The sequence below is a fragment of the Ammodytes marinus genome, assembly GCF_949987685.1.
Source record: "Ammodytes marinus genome assembly, chromosome: 12".
Classification (NCBI taxonomy): Eukaryota; Metazoa; Chordata; class Actinopteri; order Uranoscopiformes; family Ammodytidae; genus Ammodytes; species Ammodytes marinus.
The window spans coordinates 9,646,798-9,668,175 of NC_137216.1; positions in this window are offsets into that span (position 1 = coordinate 9,646,798).

Consider the following 21,378-nt stretch of genomic DNA (forward strand, 5'->3'; position numbering starts at 1 on the left):
AATTGAAAAGGGTAAAATGTTGGGTTAAACACATGATGTTATTAAAACATAGGGTTAAATTAAGGATAAACTTAACAGATAAACAGGAAGTCAGTTAAAGCAAAAAATGAAGGTGACATAAAAACATAAACTGGGAATCAGATAAAACAATTACAAACAGTAGTTTAATAAAGTAGAGTAGCTGGTCATCAGCATACATGCAAACATCTCTGTAGGCTATGCTACCGCTGTGCAACAAAACTGTTCACACACCATCTGTTTATAGCCATTATTTTCTTGTCATATTGTTGTAACTATCCACAACCAATGTAAAACCAATGGCGATAAGGCTGGGAGTTCCAATGCTTCCATATAAATTATGCATGCAGTGTGAACACGAGAGCGTGCGAAAGGCAGCAGTTCAGGCAAGCAGTTGCAGCGCTGTATTTTGTTGTGTCTGGTGTAAACATGGCATATGAAGGAAAGGCATGGGGCGCATAGCAATTTACGATCCTACCTTAAATCTGGCAGGGCATCAATGGAACATGTCAGGTGAAATACTGCACGGCTGACGAGGGGTTACTGCAGAGCGAGGGGAGAAATGTATATCTCACGGGACAAAGACACACTCTTTTGAGAGCTAGACGCTGCGGGTTTGCTCCAAGAGCTGTAGAAAGTGAAACATGCATGATGGGAATCGACATGGCAACATATCAAGCTGCTATTGAAACACCAACTTGCAATTATATGGCAACAAGTCCAATTTTCATTTTCCATCAATGTTCCCCAATGGTAAATCATTACAATCAATCATTACAAATTGTTTGGGAATTTGAATTGCTGTTTGGTCTACATGATTACATGTACAGCCATTTTGTAAACCTCAAGTGACCTATAATTATGTTAATCAGTCAAACATCCCTGAACCATATTATAATATTTATAACTTTACATTTATATTTGAGATTTTGTTCACTAAAGATCTAAAAATGTTTAAAAAGAATCAAGGCCGACCATGAATAACGTTGCTGTTTTTTTCCCTTACTACCACCAGGCCTTACTATTTAAAATACAATACTTTGAGTTAAAAAAAAGGCACATGAACTCAATGTAGCTTTGAACCAGAAATCTAAAACCTTGACCCACAGGACGTTTCCCACTACACAGGCAAAGAAAAGTGCTTTCAGATATCAATCTCAGGGCAAAAACAAATCAACAGCCATACAAGCAATGACACACAGCTGCACAACAAAACCAAACAATCCGTCTCTATTTTAGTCTGCGGGTACAGCCGACTCCCAGATTGATTCTGAGCTACATCCGAGATGGTTACATATGACCTTTCCGCTCCACTTTTTTGGCTGATGATAGACGCGGCAGTCAGGTAGGCCCCCTCTGACCCTCCCAGGGCCCATAGCTTTTGAACACAGAGCCTGATTACCCTTGGGAACACAAACAAGTGCGCGCACACACACACACACACACACACACACACACACACACACACACACACACACACACACACACACACACACACACACACTCTGTGGCCTTATGGGGAGTGAGAGGCAGATGACTCTGTCTTGTCCTCTGGCCTGGGACAGGTGGGCTGAATCCCACCTGGGTCATTCACTGTGGCTGATTGAAGCAAACAAATTTGCATGGGAAGGGGACACTTTTTCACAGAATTTTCAAATATTTACTCATTTACATACATGCAAATAGTACCGGGGTGCTATGTGCGTGCATTTCCCCCTTTTGTGCATGCTTTGTGGCACGCTATCTTTTTCTCTTATTTGCACAGGTTACGTGGCCGATAAAGCAGAGCAATATTTTTGTGGATTCTGCCTTTAGTATTCAGTTTAGGGTCAGTAAAGATTGTGGTTTAGTTTCAAAGAAAACAACGGCATCTGAACCAAAAACATCTGTTTGAGTGCATAACGTATGGTCCATGTGATTTTCAATACATGCTCTCAAAAGTTGGGTTGCTCAAAGCGACAGTACAAAATAAAGACAAATAAGTTATTAACAGATGTAAACACCGTAATAATGATCTTGTCTTATTCTTTATGGCTTTGCAGTCAACCCTCACGCATGCTTGGCCACAATATAGATAATTCAACCATTTTGTGTGAAAGCCCATATATGATTTCACTCAATGATGTTAAACTACTGTATTACCTACTTTAACACGAGTGATCATCAGTGTTGGGAATAACGCTGTTTAAAATAACGGCGTTAGGTAACGCCGTTCTTTTTTCTTTAACGGCGTAATCTAACTAATTACTTTTTCCGTCGTTACAACGCCGTTATCGTTACTGAACGTTAAATGCGGTGCGTTACTATGAATTGATTGAATAAACTGTGTAATCCGAAAGCACCCCTGGCTCCATACCACACAAACTGCTAGTGAGGAGACCGAGTGGGTTAACAACAAGATAAGCGATTGTTATTTCTTATACTGTTTTAAGATGTGTTTTATTCAGTGTGGATGACATTATAACTGTCAGTTAGCGCCGTCACGTCAGTCAGCCGGGGCGCCTGTTTAGTGAAGTTTATTTTTCTTTCTCTCTCTGTTGTGTGAGCGTGCGCGTTGCCGCAGTAACCACCTATCAATCCACGGTTGAAACGTGCTCTCCCTGAGTTTGTTTGCATCGCCCTTGTGAATAAGTGCATGGAGTTTCCCGATCTCTATAAATTATAATTTATGCACGTTATTAAACAGCCGCGATTCGCCGGTTGAAACAGCTGTTTAGCGTGTCATCAGGAGCCGAATATTGCTACTGTTATTTTCCTGGGATCTGTATGCTGCTGTGCATGTTAAAGAAGGAAATAAACATAGGATAAATCCTTACTCCTCCTCATCGTCTCATGCTTCATAGTCTGACATTTTTGGCCTTAAGTGGTGTTTTAGCCGACACCCCTGAAGTGAATCCAGTGATAGCAGATCAGCACGGTACATTCAGCAGTTTCCTCTACTACTTTTGTTGAGAACAAAATAGGCTAGGCCTACTTGAAGTGCAGGATAAACCTCTTGCTGTCTGTTGATGTGCAATATATATTGAAGGTTATGTAGCCTACAAGTAGGCCTACCTGTCTGTTCTACTCATTTCAACTGACTTGTGAAAACTGCTCAGAAAAATCCAAATTTGTTGACATACAGCAACTTTTTTTTTACAGTAGGCTAACACAAATAGTTACTTTCCCTGGTAACTAGTTACTTCTATTATACAATAATTCAGTTACTACCTCAGTTACTTTTTGGAACAAGTAGTGAGTAACTATAACAAATTACTTTTTTAAAGTAACGTTCCCAACACTGGTGATCATACACAGAAGTACAATACATTGAAGTCAGTGCACGTGCTGTCCCATTGATGTGTGACTCATGGGCGTGTGTCTTGTTGGGGGTGTGTGCAGGCGAGCACATATTTAACCCTGAGGTGGTACACGTTGGCATCGTGTCAAGCGGAAGTAAGGAGAAGAAAAGGCTGCCTGTTGAATTATTGAAAGCACAGGGGACGTTTCAAGAACAAAAGAGTGCCCTTAGATAAATGCCACCTAGCCCGCTTCCCCTGAGAGGATGCTTAGCAGTCAGCCTTCCCATAATGCACCTGGTTGCACACAACACATACAGATACACAAAGAACACAAATATTTATACAGACTGCTAACCGTAGATGATAGCTGCTTCAGTAATGGATGAAGATGGTGGCTGCCACAAGCTCAAGTCCTGACTCCTATCGTCTATCAAGGCGAGAGATGGATAATGCATCATACTTCAAGAAAAAAGACAATTGCTGATGTTTCTCCATTTAAAATATGATCTTGCAGAAACTTAAAATGCCATTTTGACATTAAAAAATGTTTCATATTAAAAGATATTTAGTTACATTGTTTAATGTAACAGTATGGTCATTACAACCCAGTGTCACATTGTCCAATGTTTTTGGTGAAATGTTTGTTTGTTTTGCCTTAAAGGTAATATATTGTGCCATAAGGGAGGTAGCCACGCCCCATGTTGCCAACATAACTTAGCACTACATCCACCTGTAATAAGCCACACCCCCAGAAACCCCTGAATCTGACTGACAGTAACATTTAAACCGGCAGTCAGATTCAGGGCCATACAGAGCAGACTAGGCTCTTTGGAAAGCAGGGCTTAAAGCAACACGCTCTAGTCTAAAACGTCTAAAACAAGTGTTTCAGCCAGAGGCGGAAAAAAAGCAGATTCATCAATGGCACTGTGAAAAATGTAAAGGGTCTGTTGGACACTACACCATGAAAACAGTTTTTAGCAGAAACTCAAATTATAAATTTGAACCTTAAAATGAGCATTATATGACCTATCCCCCTTTTTTGTAGAATTTAAATGTTGAACTCCTTGAAAAGGTATTCTCTAAAATTCACTGAAGGAAAGCTATGTCAAACATATTATACCAAATTATTTGCTTGAACATCATCAACAAGCGTCTACAGCAGTGGTTCTCAAAGTGTGGCCTGCAGAAACATATCTGGCGGCCCGCATTGAATTATGAATTTAAAAAAAAAAATATATATATATATATATATATATATAGTATATATATTTTTTAAATTCATATATATATATATGTATATTCCCCAATTATTAATAATATAATAACACCCCTACAGTGGACCGTACCATCTTAAACTTGCCGACGTTTGGCTGGCCTCTGCCTCTCGTTGCAGACGGCTGGTCAGCCTCCCGCAGTGCTGCAGGCAGTGTAGTGGTCCCAATGTAAGTTGTTAGATAGTGAGCTTGTTAAGCCCAATACTATGCACTTTTTCACCTTCAAGGTGAATTAGATTAGGTCTAAGGATGGATGCTAACATTATCTGGTTTCTAACTATTTTGCCTAAAGTTTAGCTAACAAGATAACGTTAGCTAGCTGTTGATAGCCATGGAACTATCTGCCTAGTTGACTGATGATAGCCCACCCTGTTTATTTCCAATATATAGTGTCATAATAGTTAACACTTCTGCTGCATCATGAGTGGTGAGTCCTACAAAAAAACACTCCAAAAGGTTTTCAATGTGCAGAAAGTTTTGAACAATAAAGTAGAATAAATTTTTGAATGCAATACAGAATGCCTCAGTGCCTTACTGATATATATTCCATTAGATTTGCGTCAATGGGAGCTAGTTGTCTTTTCCTTAACATGTCCACCATACATAAATACAGAAGACACAAATTACTGCATACAAATTAACCAGAATGCACAAAATGAAGTGTTCAAACCTCAATTTTTTCAGGGGGATAACCCCAAGACCCCCACTTTTAATGTGTGTCCCCCAATGTTGAAATGAAAACTAGCCCTTCATGTATTGATTAAAATGTGTTAATTACACATTATTGGATGCAGACCAATACATGTCAACTGTAAAGACGCAAAGACGCTGGCCATTGAAATTATTTCAGTTTTTTCAATTGTTTTCCTTTGGCGGCCCTCGGTCCAATGTTGGGTTCCTAAATTGGCCCTCAGCTATCAAAAGTTTGAGAACCCCTGGTCTACAGCAATGCGAGCAGCCATTTTATGCTCATTGTTAAGACAATCTTATGAACTTTATATGAAGGTTTAAGCGCCAAGGCTTTTGGTGCTTTAGATGTTTGGTAAAGAAATACAGAAAGCCACATGTGTAATCAATATTTGTTGATATTATGTGAAAAGTTGAATGGAATGACATCTCCGTAGTGTAATGTGATGTATTTTAATGCATAGTTGTATTACACTCAAAGTAACATGTTTTGTAACTTTTATAGGATTGCCCAAAATAATATTTTCCCACAATAAAGTGAAAAATGTCCATTCAAAATCTAATATGGAGTCATGGAAAACAACAACATAATACAATGTTGAGAGAAGAAAGGCTTCCAACATTTCCGAGTCAGTGTAATTGCAAGATGCCTCGATGTCAGTTTTAACAGCTCTGTCTAATGCCAATGCGACTGTGGCTCAGTTGGTAGAGCGGGTCGGCTGATGATCAAAGGGTTGGAGGTCCGATCCTCGCCCTGCCACCTGTGTCATAGTTGTTGTGTCCTTGGGCAAGACACTTCACAATTAACCAAGATTTTCACATGGTACAAACAAGTCATTGTAGTGCACGGATGATGTGAATCGTATTGCTCTCATTTCATCTCAACAACCCCTTTTTCGAGAGAACACAAGGACATGTTTGTAAATGAAGCCTATTGTTTTCCTTTTTCAATAAGTCTTAAAACAATGCTGGTTATATTTCCAGTTCCTGCTGTGAGGAGAGAATATGAAATACTTGTTGTAGGAGGTGATCCTGGTGTTACCCTTTTCAAAATGAGCTTGTGGAAAAGAGACAAAGACATTTTTTTCCTGTCCAGAGAAAATAAAATGTCTTGGGTTTAGCATGAGACGCTGTGAGTGCTGAGCACAGTGAGAGGGCAGGGCAGAGGCTAAACAGAGAGAAGGGCCAGTGTGTTGCTTCTCATTTTCTCCATTTCTTTCATCTCCAACCCACCCACCACCCACCTCCATGTCTTGTTTTGGCTAATCTTCACAGGGCCATGGCGGGTACGAGACCCCCAGAAGAGCCCCCTTTTAGCCAGAGAACACCCCCCGCAGTCTACAGTGCCTCACCTTCTCCTTGAAGGATGGATCCGCCACTCGCTTCCTGTCGGGTTCCCAAAAAAACCTGCCCTTTCCCCCCCCCCTTTAAGCTTCCTGTGTATAATTGTCCCCAGCTGTAACATTGAGGGATAAATAGGGGCCGTGGAGACAACAGATTTGTAATTTTGGGGTGGGGGGTGAGAGTGAAAAAGGATGGCAAATTGGTAGCAGGCCACAGAAATTAGCATTCTTTTGGCTTTAGAAGGGCATTAAACATTAAATAGCTGCAAAGTCCCCTAAGTATTGGGGTCTTTGGAGGGAAGGGTGAAGGAGGTGGTGGGGAGGAGAAGGGGGGTGGGGAGATCAGAGCTTCAGAAGGTTTTTTTTTGGTTTGGGGCCACAGATGGTTGGTTTGACTTGAATAACTCTACCTCCTGCAGTGTTTAGCCTAGGAGACGCGTGCAACTGTCTTATTATTGATGCTTGGTTAGAAACTGTGCTGCTATGTTTTCTAGAACAATGCAACCTTACCAGGGAAAGGCTTTCCACACAATGTTGAACACACATACAACTTAACAATAGAACATCTGTATCACGCAAATTCCCTTCCAGCACGGAGCGTGTAGCTGCCTTAATTACATGTTAAAGTAAAGGCTTTGGGATTAATTATGTTATGATGAGAGTTACACAAAAAGCCAAATGCTTGAGCAATATTTGGGTCTTGCTTTGTTACAACATTGAAACTGATGAGAGATGAGCTTGAAAAATAATATAATATTGTATTGTATGTAATAATAGAAGAAAAGTGTGTTCTTAGAGGCTGCATCAGTTTTTTTTATTTTAAATCACACACTTAGTGGCCACATTAATAGAGGACCAGTACAATCTAATGTAATTCAATGCCCCATTCGGCCATAAAGGCTCCCTCTAGAGATAGTAATGATCAGCTTCGATCCACCTAGTTATTCTTATGTTTAGTATTGAAGTTGTAGTTTGCCTTGCTGTTGCTATATTGAGAAATGTGTCTAATTAGAAGCATATTTCCATACAATGTAACCAAGGACAACACCCACACTTACTATACATCTGTAATAATAACATGCTTTTTTAGACTATAGCGGTTTACCTAAGAACACCAGTGCAACCATGCTTCTTGCAGTGAATCTACAAATACATGTTGTAATCAGTTTCATCATATAGCAGATAGACTTATTTTGTATCTCTTACACTAAACATTATATTATGATGATTTTGTATCTCTTACACTAAACATTATATTATGATGACAAGACAAAGTTGGGACGCTCACTTATTTCCTTCCTCACTTCTTATGATTATGGTTATTGGGCTTTACAGTATATGCTAATTGTAATAGGCCTTTCTCAATGTGCATCTTCATTCTCAAACACAAAGGTGTTTTAGACCTACATTTAGACAACATTGTTGCTGTAAAACCAAGGTATTGATGAGAAATGCATTGGCATAGGTTGTCCAAGTCAAAACTGAGATGTCAAAGGTAGAGTAAACAGAGTTGGACAATCAAGAGTAGAAATGTTTTTCTCTTACTTGTAAAGAATATGACAGAGAGGGAATTCATTTCAAATGACCAGGCCTGTGTTGTAAAATGGTTTTAATAAATCACTGGATTTAACATTAGAGACATTCAAAGCCAATTAGGACAGAAGTAGAACGCGGCTGTCCGGGTAATGTAACACATGGATTCCAATCATTTGCAGACTGCAATTTGCATGTGACAGATTCTAATGAATTGCAAGTCCCTCACTAGAAATGGAAATACACATTTTACAGTCAGCATGGTTAGTTTTTTGTTTGTTCTCTGCGGGTCTCTTGCGGTGAAAGAGAAGAGGGGAAAAAATAAAACCTGTCTTCTGTTATTTTGCTCAGCGTGGTCCCACCTTTCATGTGCCGTTCGTCACCATTTGCAAACAAGACGTGATAGACTGCTTGTTATTTCTGTGTTCACCTGATGCACTTTAATTAATTACGCGCGGCAAAGAAAAAGTCAGAGAAAAACAAACGCTTGGAAACAAACTTTTTTGTCGGTCGCTTGCTGACTCCCTTCATTGTGTCTCTGCTTTGAAGTGGCAGCTGATTTGAAAAGCAAGTGACCCCAGGTACTTTCTTTCCTTTTCTCTCGCGCCCCCATCACGAGTGCCGAATTACTCATCAAGGAGTGCTAAAATCCAATTAGTATGCTCTTAGTCAATCACATGTGGATCTTTTGCTCATTACTTCTTCTCCCACTGCCCACCTTCAGCAGACTCCTCGCACAGAAGCTTATTGCACCTTGCCTTCAATACCCACTGTCAGCAATCATACACTCTGCTGTGCATCCTAACTTGATTTGCTTCCATGTGTTCACACTTCCCATTACAAAGTCCTCCGACCTAGAAGGGCCCCGGTTTTTCTCTAAAGTGTTTCTTGTGTGCTAAAGCCCCTTTTCACACAGCATACCAATTGGTTTGTTTCGAAGAAGTTTCTTAAAATTCAATTTCCATCCATAAAACGAGACAAAAATGTCTTTAAACACAAAACAATCCACTGATAATAATAATTAACAAACATACGTATCATATGAGCCACTCAGGCAACTCACAGCCAGGGGTTAGAAGGCTACACGATTAATTCTGACCTCATAGTTTGATGCCTGTCTTTTTCTAAGGTATGTATTATCGAGCTCTGTTCCTTGTAAATTGCCTGTTAGTGGAAGGTCGGACGAGCCATCTGGAAGCCCTGACAGGAACTTTCCTAGTTGTGTGTGTGTGTGTGTGTGTGTGTGTGTGTGTGTGTGTGTGTGTGTGTAATATACAGGTAATATACAGCTAATGACAATGAGGCTACCTCACAGCCATATGGGAATCCTGTGTGAGACAGTGAAAACAGTATAGAAAGACATTTAAGAAATATATTCTTAAGTAACTGAGGGTGAAGTTTTAGAGGATATACTGTATATTCTATAGTTTAGTTGTTATCAACAACTCCTTACACTTACAATCTATTCCAGGGGTGTCCAAACTACGGCCCGCGACCCGCTTTTTATTGGTCCGCGGCAGATTTAAAAAATATAATGTAATATGGCCCTTTTAACTTTTTGGAAAATCCATGTGTCCTTCAATAGCTTCCAATTCATCTGACAGTGTCTCCAAAAAATGTTTTCCTGCAAAAAATGTCAGATTATTTTTCTCTCAAAGTGCACCAGATTCATGCATTTCACTTTAAAAAGTAAAAAAATAAAATCCCGGTGGGGCATACCCCCGGACCACCCTTGGAGGGTTGGGATCTCGGCTGCTACTATTTTCACGAGCTGGACATTGGAGCCAATAGCAGAAAACACTGGGGGTCTGAATGGCATTTAACAATACTCAATGATTTGGTCAGCCCTGGATAGGGCCCCCCCCCAATCATACTTACTCTGCCCCATGAAGACTTGGGCCGGCTCTGAGGGAAATGTGTCTGTTTAATTTGCAAGGAAAGTGTTGCCGTGGAGAAGGATTACGATTTACGAAGACACTATGAAACTAAACATCAGAGCAGCTACATGTCCTGATAAATGTGTTATTTTTGCAAAGTGGCCCTTCGTAGATTTTTCTGTATGTGGCCCTCAGTGAAAAAAGTTTGGACACCCCTGCTCTATTCCATTCTCTATATATTCCAACTGAAGATGCAAACCTTTAAAAGCAAATAAAAAAAATGAATAAATTATTCTGTTCACTGATTATAGTTTAATTAAAAAAATTATCAAAAAACAGCTGGCCATTTTTATACATTTCTGCAGTTGTTGGGGACTATAGCTGGCTGCAGGTTAAAACACATGTGTCTGCTTTTCGAGACTATTTATGGCAGCATGATGATGTACGTGTAATTAACTCAAAATAACCGAAAAGGTTCTCAGGTTCAGGGAAATCAGTGTGGCTCACTGATCATAATAGGGCTCAATGGCACCGATAAGATCAGGCTTTTATGCACAAAAAGTGTCTATATTGTTCATTATATTGAACGTAAAAATATCACAGGAGTTGTCATTTAAGTAAACATCAGTACTTTGAATAAAAATACATAGTATAGCAAATCAGACTTGGCACATGCACTGCAGAGTTTAAGGGTCAGCTGTTATGTGCAGACTATTATGTGGCTAAGTAGTGCACATTATACAGTATGTTATCGCTGTCCATAATATTGGCCATTGTAATAATGTTTGTTCAAATTGTAGATCTTGCGATGGTCTTGATATAATTAGGATGCATGCAGTCAATTACACATGCAAGGTGCATGAAGGTCAAGGGTCAAAAGGAATATATAGGATAAAAGGGAATTGTTGAAATTGGTAAGTTTACTTCTGGAACCAGAGCCTCAGCATGTTATTGAGGAATTATATTGTAAATAAGCATGTAAGATCACAATGATATTCAAAATGAATCCAAAGTGTGGCAACGGCACATTAGTCCCTGTCAGTGTTAACAGACTAAAAGTCATAAATATTTAAGTAGAGAATGCCTCCAACAATTCCCAGAGTTACCACGAGGTGGTTATGAATGTATAAGTCAAAGGAACAATGATCATAATGGCATCTGATTGTTTATCCGAGTCACTTGTTTGTTTGTCTTTGACCGAAATGTAATTATCGGCCGTGGCGCAAATTCACCCTGGGCACACTCAAGACAAACAAAATCTGTGCAGACACAATTATTGTCTTTCCTCGGGGGGGCGAGGTCATAATAACTGACAAGACCCAACAAGTTAATCTTCCCGCTGATCAACATAGCCATGCCTCAGTGTCCGGTTTCTCTATTAGCAAATATGAGACTGTAATGGAAAATATTACCATAAAGAAAATCCACTGCAAAACAACTCCATTAGCCTTTCCAACTCTTGTTTTGGGGATGTATTTTTGTTCAGTGCATCTGAGCGTCTTAGTGATTTACCCATCATCATGCTTTCAATTGATGCATGTTTACAATTGTTATTTAGACCAACTCAAGTGTTATTAGGCATGTCATATACGGTGTACTCAAGATTCAAGCTACTCAAATGTACTATGGCTGTCTTACAAATTATAATTTGAGTGGTGTGTTATAAAAATCTGCTAGCTAAATAGTAGCCAATGTGTTAATTTACTTTTGGATGCTTTTTTTGTAAACCCCACACAACAGTGTTGACCACTGACTCCTCAGTGACAATATTGAGACTAGAGTACAGTTAGCTAGAAGGAACTTGAAGTATAATTCTTAATACTTCATCATGTGGCCTTTTTTGCCTTGATTATTGCTTTTGATGACCTGTGATTGCATATGCTGCCAACTTCATCAAAAAACTCAGATTCCAATGATTACTTGAATTGGTATGATTAACTAAATTATATTCATATTCAATGAACATTGTACTTAACTGCCCACATCTCTAATTTACATTTAGCATTAGTGTTGTACCCATTGCCAGCTCTTTACCCCACAGTGAGAAACTATATTTTCGTTGTTTCCTGTAAATTCCATATCAACTGAAGATCACATAGCTGTGACAGGTGTCACTAGGTATTAACGATTTCAAATGAAGACAAAATAAGAATGTGCCCATAACATCAACACAATGTCAGTCTGAATGGGAAGTTAGGGTGCTTTCACACCTGGTAGTTTGTTCTAGTGTCTTCCTTAGTTCGCACTGGATGAGAGAATGATCCATTGTTTTGTGTTTCACGTGGTTCAGTTCTCTTTCACACCTTATCATTTCCTCTGGTCTGGATCAGTGGATGAGTTGGTGAATAACCAAAATGCAGCAGCATAAGCCATGTGAGAAAATGTTTTTCACTCATTGATCAGATGTATCTGAAGGCAGGGCAATAACATATATCCTGAACTCCTCTGTAATTTAGCATAATTTCCAACAAGGTCTCTGTACGCTTGTGTGGTCTGCTTTTGGTGCCGGGTACGATTGCTGTGTTTTCACCGGCGCAAATGAACCACAGCAAAGGTGGAAATGAAACCTGTTAGGTGGTATCTCCACTTGTTATTTTAAAATCTGTATCCATATTTGTGTCTAATAACAAACTGACAAAAGTAGAACAAAAACACTGTTTAAACACAGATCAAAAGTAAGAACTTTGGCCTGAGATTTAAATTTGTACCTGTAATTGAAGCAACAGAAGAAGAGATGGATCATGAATGTAAGTCCTTATATGGTAAAAATAAAGGATCCTGCACTTCCCACAATGCATCTCAATAATGTATTTCGGCCTAGTAAATGACCAAATATTTAAGCACCTTGCTCACAGATTGTATGGCAGGCCAATTGAAAAAAAAAATATATATATATGTGTTTTATTTCAGGTTTGTTACAAAGAAAGTAGGAAACCAGAACCTGACAGAAAAAAAATAACCCAAGCAAAATACCACAGGTAATCAAAAATATCTTCTGGAAAGACAACACGGAATGAAGATGTATCAATGTTAGAGCATGTAAGCGTGGCATTTGTCCTTATATGGCAGACAGAAATACAGTTTTGTCACATCTGGACTCTGTACTACAGCCTAAATCCACATCCCCTGCCTGCACAGCCCCAGAAGAGAGGCCTTTACACAGGCCTTTGGAGGCTGCACAGGTGCGTTAACTCAGCTGGGAATATGACTAGACTCACATCCACAATTTATAAAGTCCCAAAGACACCAATAGGGCCTGTTTAGTAAGGTGTTTGTGTCTTGGAAGGCAGAAGAAACATTCTAAGAAGTAAGCATTCTATCACAGATGCATTGTCGGTTGTCTACAGGGGATACAAATGTATAATCCAGTAACGCAGGTGTTTTATCTAATAAATGTTTTTTTTATTGATTTCATGTGGTGGAAATGTATGTGTATTTCCTCCATTGTGCTTGCTCTATCCAGCATAGCCTATTTGACACACACAATAGCAGCTTGATTGCTTTTCATTGGGATGAGATGTGACAGAGAAGGCTCATTTGGCATGATGTACTGTTTACAAGGCTCGTCTTTTATCAGGTGAAGGTGGGTTAGGATGACTGTGCAGACATACTGGAGCTACACACTGCTGTACCATGCATCTATATGTCTGGGCCAATGGGGGATCACACACACACAATAAACATCCATAGAGATCAGTTTGGGCTTTAAAATTGAGCGATATTTGTTTTAGTATGCGGTCCCTTTTTTCCCCTTCTGCCTAAAATGACGTTGAACATAGTTTAGCAGAATAATTGCACTGTCTATATAAACCACTTCTCTTACCTGGACTATCTGTGGCATTATGCACTGCAAAAAAACTGAAATGTAAAGATTTTAGTTATTGTTTGTTTTGTGAATCTGAAGGTAATGCCCATGTGCATTTCCGTGTACATTGTATAAGTACATACAGTACGTAAAAGACCATTGGCTGTCTTGGCCGTCTAGATGGTCCAACTGCATTCAGACTTTGGTTGTTAACCAAATGAAATCTGGCGTTTAACAATATACTGTCATAGTCATCTGAGGGACCGGACTCATTCGGGGAAGTTTGAAGAGAAATGGGATCAAATAAAGCACAGCGTCAGCACAATTTCCTGCTTTGTTTTGTTTTGGCATTTTTTTTTTGCCCTTATTAAATAGAACACTGTTAGAGGGAGATGGGAACCGGGGGAAGCTAGAGCACGGAAAACATGCAGCACAGGCCATCAGCTTGAAATGAACAATTGATGTTACGGTTAGTTGTATGCGCCCAAACCAACCAGGCCATCAAGATGCCCCCAGTGTATTATACATTAAATACAAATATAGGTACTGACAGGTTCCTAATCAATGGAATTCATAATCATACAATTAAAGGAACACAGGTTAAAAACTGGCTAAAAGCAAAACAAGCCTGTACCCATTCTTAGCTTACTTCTGTTGCTCAAACGTTATTGTGTTTTGTAATGTGACGATATAGTACAGTAGGTGTGTTGCTTTATCCATATTGTATTCTGTATTGTACTGTGCTTTTAATATATTGATCAATGAAGGCTTTGTATGTTGATTAAGATGCCCAAATAAGGACGAGGGTTGTAAATGAGCAATAGTTGTAAACTCTCTGTGCAGGACAAACGTTGCTTTAGTTTTTAATGGAACTATGTAAAACTGTATTCAGAACCGAAAAAAAAGTTTATTCAGGACTTAATTGTATGATCTGCCCAATGTTTTGGTTTGAATTTAACATATTTTATCATAAAGTATTAGCGTACAATGCCAATAATTAACCTCTAGACTCAAATGAAAACATTTATATAGAACACATGGAGATGTTCATAAAAAAGATAGCTTTCACTTTTCTCTGTGTGCTTAAGTCTTCTTTCATTATTGGCCTGGGATTAAAAGAGTTTGGACACCAGACAATGGCTTTCCTTTTGGAGCCCAATGATAATCACGGGACATTGACATTGAACATTAAACGAGTGTCTATAAAACGTCATATAAATATGTCCTAATCAGCAGGTCATCACCATTGTTTTGGTGGAGTATGTCATGTTATCTGCTCAAAGTGAGGTGATTGTTACAGGCATGCATGTATGCATTGTTGTATACTTCAGTGCATTGATGCATTTCCAATCTTTCTAGCATGTGGGGAAGTTTCAATATTGAGGTTAATAAAGGAATCCACACAGACTGAACCCTAATTTCTGAATCTCTTAATGTGAAAAAGGCATTGAATCTAAAACGCCTCATGCCCCTCCACCCCTTCAAACACATGTGCAGATTACCTATAGTGGCGCACAGTAAATGGATACAGCGGATCACCATAGAAATTCAGAGAATACATATCCTGCTTTCACCCCCAGGGTATTTCAAAAGGGGAAAAAGAAAACGGATCCAAATGAATGTCCACGCTATAAAAGGATGTGTTTGTTTTTGTCTCAGAGCAATCAGTGCTTCCTGTACTCGTACAATTCCGACAAGACAAAACGTGCGGATGGAGCAAGTGAAACTCTCAAAGCACATATCTCATTACAGGCTTTTGTTTATAGATTTGGCTGTGCACGGAACTGCCTATGGATTTTCTCTCTCTTTTTCCCTCCATTTTCTGATCCTTTATTGGCATTTTTGTGCATTTTTTTTCTTTCTGATTCATCCCTAGTGTGCTTTAGAAATGATGTGAATTATTTGAATTTCATTGAATTTTACTCAGATTACTAGGGACATCTGAAATGATTGATTTGAGGTCAAATTGCCCAGCCCTACTCAATACTTCAATAAATGAATTACCCATTCATTGTTGTTTCATGTGATGCACAGCAGATTTGCTTGTGCATCTAATAACTGGTGGGATAATTTGACTATATTATAAAGAAGTGATGTGTTACTTAAATACATAGCCTTATATACTTATGTATTTAATAATAAAAATGTATTTTAAGTTTTGTCCTTGTGTAAAACAGTTAACATACCATTGTTATACGTACATATTTGAAGGAACAGCGGCTTTATTATACTTGTGAGTGCTGCATGTTGATCAATCGCAATCATTCCTCAACTCAATCAAAATACCTGGAATTGATGCAGTGGCATTATGGCACCATTTCAGAAATATCATATAAAGCAAAAGCCAACAACCCTTAAAGGCATGGCACCAACGAGGCAGACAATGATAATGTATTACCTCAAGGTAAAACATTGTTTCTTTTTGCTCAGCTAAGACCAATATCATGGTAACAAAGTTAAATAAAGGTTACCATTCCAGCATTATTTTTTTACCCTTTCCAGCTCCCCATTATCAAAATGTTTCTTTAAATATAGCAGTGTTTCGTTTTTTCTCTTGCTTTAGTTCATATTTGCTGCATGAACAAACACAGACCCCAAGCCAAACAGCAAACCCTAAATGAGTAAATGCTCTAGACTGTGGGTAAACTGCTATAAATAAGTTTCCTATTTACTAATCCAGCAATGTATGAGCAACACCTAACATTCAATTGAAGGTGTTTGTGTGAACATTATTCATACTAGTCCAATATTCCCTCACCTTTCAGCTCTTCTTTTTGATTGTATACGCTGCTAAATGCTACATTCACTGGCTAGCCTCTAATACCCCTTTGGCACCAACCTGAACCTGGTTCTAGTTCTGGGCCGGTGCTATTGGTTCGACTTGCAAACCTTTTAAAAAACGTAATTGCTGTTTGATGGGCTAAAGAGCCAGGTCATTATGCCACTGTATTTGTCTAAGATTCCTCTGCCCCAGCTCATAGTGCCAGGTTCAAGAACAACAACACAAACTGCATTGCAAGTTAAAAGTATTGCTCCTAGCTTAATTTGCTTTTGCAGGCCTACATAGCCAGACATATACACAGTACTGCTCCATTGATTTTTGTTGTTGGTGTACTGTGGGTTTATTATACTAAACAAATATTGGTCAGGACAGCTCTAACCAACATACAATATCTGCTTCCAAAACGTACATTCATTAAAACAGATGGTTGGCATATATATTAATGGGATCATGTCCTCGCCCTTGAAGAAGCCTACACACTTTATTTATGTTTAATTGAGATTAAGATGTTTATATCTGCCACAGTAGATTTCAAACAAAACAGCACCGTCTCGGCTCACATAACACAACTCCAACCTTTTTCTAACTCCCCTCGGAGCTTTCCACCCTGCTCTCTCATCCTTAATTTTAAATTCCCTTTTACTTTGGTTGGGGGGGGGGGGGGGAGGGGGTCACTGAATTGTTTATAGCGACAAAAGAATCCATATAATCAATCTTTAACAATGTGGGAACAGACGGCAAATGTAAACTCGCTCCTTGAAGTGAAAGGGAGCCTCGATGTTGGATGTGGATCAAGGAAAAGCTTGCCAAACGCAAACGCAGACAATCACATTGATTATGACGGGGGGAGTGGTAACAGATGAATGGGAATCAGAACGCTTCTGTCTGCATGGGAATGATCACAGTTGACTTTTCTCCTTGATGACTCGCAGTTCAAAAGTGTATACATACCGCCATTCGCTGACCTCAACCACAGTTCATGGTTGCTAAAAAAAATATTGAAGATACACTTCAATATTTTTTTTTTACAAAACAAAAGAATACAAATGGGAAACAAACATCAATTTAAGAGATGATTATGTTTTATTGTTCTTCATAACATAATGCACATGTGGGTTTCATTGAAAAGACAAGACGCTTTGTGTCTGTTTTTTTTTACTTCAAAGGAAGGAGTGGGTGGATATAAGAACAGAGATTCAGTGGGAATAAAAAGGAATGGGGGGATAAAAAGGAGGAGGGGGGAGGCTTCAAACAAAAGAGGGGTTAATGGTATTTTCTAGCTTTGCTTTTTGAACCTTTTTTCTCAAGGTTGCGTTGTCTTGTGTGAAATCTAATGGCAAGAAAAAGTTACAATCTCTTCCTGAGACACACATCCACTACTAATGTATGCGACAACAACACACAGAACACGCTCGCCTGGGGGGGGGGGGCTGACATAATTGTATTAATTGTTAACATAATGATGCATTTATGTTTAATGTCTACCTTCTGGTAATTACCAAGGAGGAACCTTAAGGCCTGGGACGTGGGCCTCATATCCCTCTCTCTCTATCTCTCTCTCTCTCTCTCTCTCCACTTGACTCTTTCATGAATATATCACTCCCTTTGTTATTACGCCTGTGCAGCTTAATATACTTTCATCATTTTGTCTCTCGTAGGCGGTTTTCCTCTACTCTCTCTGTCAGGTGCTGAAACGTATCATTAAGCCGTCAAAGCTGAATTTGTCTGGTCTAGATCTGTGGCATCCTATCCTGTGAACTCCTTTTGACACAGAATACCAAATGTATGCCTCTGATTAAACTTCCAAAAGATAGGGAGAGGGAATCTTCATCCAGGGCTCATATTCGCTCTATGGGGGATCTTGCAGGTTGTAATAAAAGCTTAACACTACTAAGGGAAATGTCTTGCTTGTATTGATAAACGAGAGTGCAAATTGAAAGCACATATCGCATTACTCTGATGAGCAAAGTTTTAAATAGAGAAGGATAAGTCTATCAATGTATGTACTTACAGGTAAAAAAAACCTCCTGTTGTAATTGGTGTGCTTATGACAAATAAACAATCTTGAATCTTCAACATGGCAACCTCATTGTGAAAATAAAGATTTTAGGAACAACTGAACCGAGCTGAACATTACACAATATGTAACTCTCATAAATAGCACAAACTTTCTTTCGGTTTTTGTAGGGGTTAATCAGCCAAGATACAACCTCTTACTAGGTCATATCATGTATCAATGTGTTCTCTTTGGCTACCTGTTTCTCCTGGCATTCAGCCTTTATGCTAAGCTAGGCTAATCACATCATGGCTCCTGGAGTTGGTCACACGAGCTGCCAGTTGTAACACAGGTGTTGACTAGCTGGATTTGTATGTGTATGTTGTACCCAAAACTATTAAAACATACTGGCAGTTCAGCAGAACTTTTTTTTTATAAAACACATTTGATTTAGGATCAGATATATTTGTTTAGCCTGTCTAGAAGTATCTCAATGCATATTAAAATAGTGTATGCATATCAAACAGGGTCAGTATCACTTATCTTTAATTAGGCGTTTTCTGTCATCAAAGCGTTCCCATTGAAAGGGCTATCGTAGATGTTTCAATATATACCGACATCTCACCACATACTGACTCAATTCCTATTTTGTTTGCAAGACGTCATTGAGTCAACAGTCTTGGTCTAGCCGCAGCGTTGGACGTTGTCACTGTTATTGATGAGTCATGGTTCCAGCCGGCAGGCCACAGTAATCAAGCAAGACGTCTCCAGGGGCTGTAAGGATCAAGGCCCGAAATCATGACTCCGCTTGGCAGGGAGGCTGCAACCAGAGATATGAGAGAGCATGCATGCGTGTGTGTGTGTTTCTTTTTTAGTGTGCCTCTGTCTTGGAATGGTTTTGTAATTAGATTAGCTCAATTGTCTAGTGTGTGTGTGTGTGTGTGTACCAGGCCTGTGTGCTCATGTGCATAGTTTTGTGGGCATAGACATGTTGCAAAATGCATCACATCAGCCTTGTGTCTGTGATACGTTGAATGTTTCATCACTCCTCTTGCTAAACCAAGAAAAATCAATTATTTCCAAGGGCACCCACGCAAAATATTCATGTTAGCATCAGGCTGCTGCGCCGGCATATCAGATGGCGTGTGTTTGGGTGGCAGCATATTGCATATGATAGATTTTCAAACGTTATTGATTTGTGATGGAGACTTTCTCCACGGATGAATGTACTATTGATGTACTGCTGCCAGCACATAATGGAAAAATGTTTGAAAGATGAAGACGAACGGGTCAAGTCCAGGACCTGCCCCTGCATTGAACGCTGTGTGTGTGTGTGTGTGTGTGTGTGTGTGTGTGTGTGTGTGTGTGTGTGTGTGTGTGTGTGTGTGTTACATTTGCATGGAGGAAGATACAATCTAACCAGACAGTCACACTGTGTTTGAGCTGCTCCAGTCTTGGATTCATATATATACTGTAGGTCCTGATATTAATACTTCCTGTGTTTAATGTATTGTCTATTGTATTTATGGGTTTAATGCATAGTCCATGTTTAAAATCAAAACTAAATAACATCTCTGTTTATCTCTTAGATTCAGAATAAGCTGTATTTTTACTGGTATACATTGCCAGGAACACCATAGCAACCATGGAGCCAACTTTGACTATATCCACCTGTTATCAAGCTAGCAACCACTTAGGAATACCATAGCAACTACCTTAGAGATAACTGACAACACACAAACCTCATAGCCTACCTGATGAGTACTCTAGAAACTCTGCTTATAGTCCAACTTGCTTCAGTATATGATCTCAAACTGAAATTCCACTCTTGTTTCATTTAATATAATGTACTTTAAGGTATACCTAAACCTTTACTTAAATCTCCAGAGGGGCCCCTGGACTTCTTTTGAAACACTCAAACCACTGTTGGTACTTTTGACTTCACCTTTAACAGTTTTCAACTTCAACTTATTTGATTGATCATACTTATACTCTATAATATCGGTATATATGTTTCACTGTCCTTCCTCCTTTTGTTCCAGAGTTCTCATACCACATGCATTCAAACCCTCTTGTCCTGTGTGCAATTTGGTTCCCATGCTATTCCAGCATTTTCAGTTTTACTGAACAATCACACTGCATTTTGCTTGGAAAGAAATAATTTTGTGTAAGGATTAGCTGTTTTTCAGGTGGATTTTTACGGCAATATAAAACACATAGGCTATTAATGCCAGCATTATCCTTTATCTGTACACTCCAGTCAAAGGCAACATCACTCCTGTTAACATCCCCGATTCTTCCTAATTTGCATCTGGCACTCACAACAGCTTACAACGCACCCACTCCATTAACCTGCCAGCCCGCCGATCGATTGCCAAGTCACTGTTAATCCTCATTGCACATATGTGACCTTTTACAAACTTCACTGCCCTTGGTCCCTGGTGATTAATATTGGTCGGGGTAATTGGATGTTAATTGGCGAGACTATTGACCAAGCCCCTGAGAAAATAGGAAGCGAGCGATTTGATGATCCGTGCCATATTGACAAGCGGGCATGTCTAGGAAAGACAATAGCCATTTGACCGTATGCATTCATCATAATTAGCATTGGTCTTAGTCCTGTCTTCGTGGATCAATGTCGTGTATGATGCGTCTGGGGAATGCGATCAATGTGTTTCTCTTTTGTCCTAAGATGACACACAAGTCATGTTCAGATCATATCTATAGATCAGGATTGAGTGACATATTTCAACAAGGTTTTTTACTCCCTCCGCCCTCTGTC